This window comes from Salvia miltiorrhiza, chromosome 3 (genome assembly GCF_028751815.1).
Source record: "Salvia miltiorrhiza cultivar Shanhuang (shh) chromosome 3, IMPLAD_Smil_shh, whole genome shotgun sequence".
In the NCBI taxonomy this organism is placed as follows: domain Eukaryota; kingdom Viridiplantae; phylum Streptophyta; class Magnoliopsida; order Lamiales; family Lamiaceae; genus Salvia; species Salvia miltiorrhiza.
The window spans coordinates 17189900-17193908 of NC_080389.1; the positions used below are offsets into that span (position 1 = coordinate 17189900).

At 35.5% G+C, this 4009-nt stretch overlaps 1 long non-coding RNA gene across 1 annotated transcript; it reads right to left on the bottom strand.

The window, feature by feature from the left end:
• Positions 1-221: 221 nt before the first annotated feature.
• On the bottom strand, positions 222-3488 carry LOC131017911 (uncharacterized). The gene is made up of 3 exons (XR_009099921.1): positions 2959-3488; positions 1039-1105; positions 222-435 (listed from the first exon to the last, which is right to left on the bottom strand). It is a non-coding gene; the product is annotated as an uncharacterized LOC131017911 (long non-coding RNA).
• Between the last annotated feature and the right edge of the window lie 521 nt (positions 3489-4009).

A 4009-nucleotide genomic window follows, 5' to 3' on the forward strand; every position in this document is an offset into this window, starting at 1 on the left:
AAAACTTTCATTTGCTTTGGCTTGAGTGCGCCTGAAAGTTTTTGTCACAGCCCGCCCTAACTATGGATAGTTAGGCCGAGTGATCCACGACTAGGGATGGGGTTAAAGAAGAAGGGGAAGAAAAGGGGCGTCATTTATAGCCGTAAAACTTACTCATCTTAATAAAACTCGTCATTTTTATTCATTAATACTCAATTGAAAACAGTCTATGAAAGACAGCATAAAACTTAATTAATATCATTAATCAAGTTATACATCGTATGAAACCATTCTCTTAAGACTCAAAGTATGACATAACATACTATAACATCAACAACATCTTGCAGCGGAAAGTAGCTAGACATATGTATGAAGACATATTCTAGACAGGTTAACTATTTATTAACAACCCTGGAGACTCCGCTCATTGCAGCACCATCATCACATCAGCTCAACCTGCACATTTAGAAAACATATGCAGGGCTGAGTACAAAAGCACTCAGTGGGCACGTATGCCTAGGTATAAAAATACATGCTTCAAAACTGTAAATTGTCATGCCATCATAAACAGTACAGCAAGGGAGTTTTTCGCTAAAAAGGCCCAAGCTTACTAAGTTCATTTGTGATTCTTAAAGTTCGTCTGATCAGACTAAGTTCTTTTGTAATCTATCATATCTGAAACTGTGTGCCGGAGAGGTGGCCACCTCTCACGGTCACTTGACCGGCCAACCCGCTAGATGACTCACGGTCACTGGTGTACACTAGTCCTGGCAGGATAGCTATCAACTGCTCAAGACCCGAATTCGATTGCATCATTGGCAAAGCCAAAGCAGATAGATATCATACTAAAATTTAAACATTTTATGGCAAGACAATACTTGAAATAACTTTAACTCAAAGATTTTGTCATGAAATAACTTGCTCAAAGGTAGCATTAAACTCGTTTGATAGATATATAAAACTGAAATTAACAGTTAAATCATCTCATGCATTCATTCGTATAAGAGGCCTACGACAAGCAGGGGATCTCTATATACGTATAGTAAAAGTAATGCCCACCTCGTTGTGTCTCTGTATCAATGAGTAACGTCACTCTCTCCCTCAAGTCGTTACTTCCCAAAAGGACCTTCATCGTTATGAAGAATTGGTGAGAAGTTATAAAAGAAACCTCGATTAATAATCTAATCTCTTTTATGAAACATTAGTATCTCTAATGTTCATCTCTCTTGATTGTTAATCAATATAACAATTATTATCTCTCGTCATTACTCATTAATTATAACATCCTTATGTTATAATTAGCAGCGCTTCAATTAAAAGAAATATTTAACACATCGAAAAGTCCACTTTCTTAGCAGATCTATTCGCTCTCATCTCGTCCAATTAACCGATTAGAAAGTTAAACTTTCCATTAGGCATGTATTTGAGTCACGAGTCAACAAGAATTGACTATGCTCAAATTCTAATTTCACTAAAAATTTCGGCATGACCTATTCATATATAATGTCAGCCACGAGATTTCAACGCGTGAATCTCACTACGTGAACTCGTCTCTCGACTCAAAACTTAACATCTTGACATCTTTTAAACGCAAACCAAACAATTCAAAATCATCAAAACTCTTTATCAGTAAACTATCATTTATACTCGACACCAATTGTTCGAGTGTCAGATACCAACATTTATGTGCGTTAATCATAACTCTCACAACTCACACCATTTAGTCATATCATATCATCCATCAAAACAAATATAATCAAGTTGTTTTCTAGAAAGTTTTGCTGTTTTTGTGTCATCTTTAAAAATTCATAACAACCAACTCAATCATCATAAACTCTCATACCAATTGATCTCAAAAACTTCATGAAGTGTAGTTCACTCTAAAAATGGTAGTTAACCAAAAAGGTTAAAGGTTTTTGGAGATATTGCTCTTTTAGTGCAGGCTGTCAAAGATTGACAGTTTCTGCCAATTTTGTTTAGGCCATTAGAAACCAAGGCAAACCTTAATAAAATTCCATCAAATTTAATCATCCAAAACTAAAGGTATCCTTGAAGATTTGGTTAAAATTTCACAAGAGAAAACGTTCATATGATCTGCCAAATAAACAATGAAACTCATACACTTTTACTGTTGGACAAATATGACAGCAGAACAAGGCATTTTTGAAATAATAAACTGCTCTGTTTCAGAGGTCATAAAAATCGAAATCTTATGTTTTTAGAAAAGTATTAAAGTCTAGTTTCGTTTAAAAAAAACGGTGATGCAAAATCCTTCATGGATTAATAGATATAAACGTTTTTGTGAAGTCTACCAATAGTTGACAGATTCTGTCAAGGATTTTTCAAAATATCTTTAAAATAGCAAACATCATCCAAAAGACATGAAATTTTGCAGAAACGAAATACACATATCATAGATAAACATACTAAAATTTCAGAGCCATCAAGCAATGAAAACTCATCGAAACATAAGCTTGAAACTGCTGTAAAATTTTGACAGAATTCCAGTTTTAATTTCGTTCAACAATTATCATCCATAAATTGTAAATCAATTAGCATGCTCATGTGATATCGTAGAACACATATACGCAATAATATTCATTATGCAACGTCTCAAATTTCACGAATTTAAATAATCATACTCTAAAAATTTATACAATTTTCGTGCTTGGAAAAATACGAATTTAATATATATCGATTCTAGCATACCCCTAAGCACAAATATGAAGTCAAAACGATCAAACAAAAATCGAAAGACAAGCTAATATGTGAAAAACGGGGCTGCCCTCATGGGTTTCATAGCTACGGTTCGTTCCGTTCTTACTCCCTTCATTAAACATGCTCAACATCTACCCAAGAACAACATACTAAAATTTCACGACGATCCGACGTCGTTTCAAAATAAAGTCGAGAATCGACGTTTTTCGACGTCGACGAAAATCGAAAAGAAAACCATCAAAACGTAGGTAGAGATCTTACCTACTTAGATACGTGATCGAAAAGATGATCGGCGCTCGTCTCGGTGCTCAAATCGGAGGTCAAAAGCTTGAGCTCAAACTAAAATGAAAATGGCGTGAACTAGTGTGTGTTTTAGGTGTTGTATGTGTGAGATTAAAGTGTGAGTGGAGTGTTTGGCTGATACAGCCGTATAATATGTGTGAGTGAGTGGGGTTGGGTGGTTGGTGGAGTGGTTAGGGTAGGGTAGGTTAGATAGTATATTATCCCACTTAGTCGTTAAATATCTCGTTTCGTCTCGTTTTAACGACTAACTACCCATATTCTTCGTTACTCGTCCTCTTAACTCCTACTCACTTTCATTACACTCGTAATTCTATATAAATATAGAAAACGCAAGCTCGTTCTCGAAATTCTGATAAACAAGCTCGGTTCGTTTATCGAGAAATCCCGGTTTACTATTCACTCGTCGTCCAAAAATAAAAACTTTCATTATTGGACTCGTATCGAAAAACTAAGAATATTTCTCGACGACGTGCACGTAAAATTTTGAAAGTCGACAAAAAGACGAAATAGCCGTATTTTACTATTCATCGTCAAAAAGTCAAAAATTTCAAAAACGTCTTAACGGACTCAGATTTCACTTCCGAGTTCATCGTTCTCATTCAAATAATTATCTCGAATTATTCAAATACTCAAACTCAACTACGGATTTAAAATCCCACATCATCCACACATCATCAAAAGAACATCTCAACGTCTTAAAAATAACAAGGGAACTTCATATAACTCCTCATCTCTTTACAAAGTAAATCAGACAAGGGATCTAAACCTTAATTACTCAAACTCAAGCAATTAATCACGTAATCAAAAGCCCGGGTATTACAGTTTTTCTCGCCGGGATTCTCTTTTGATTTGAGAATCGGTTTCTTGATGGTCCGCTCCGTTGGCCTGACTTGTAGGAGCGTGCCTTCTGTCTGGTCCACATAGTCCTTGGCTTCCAAGAACTCCTTCTGGATTTTCTTTCATAGGATTGGTACCTATGTTTCTTTCGGCTTCTCCTTTGATACAGCAA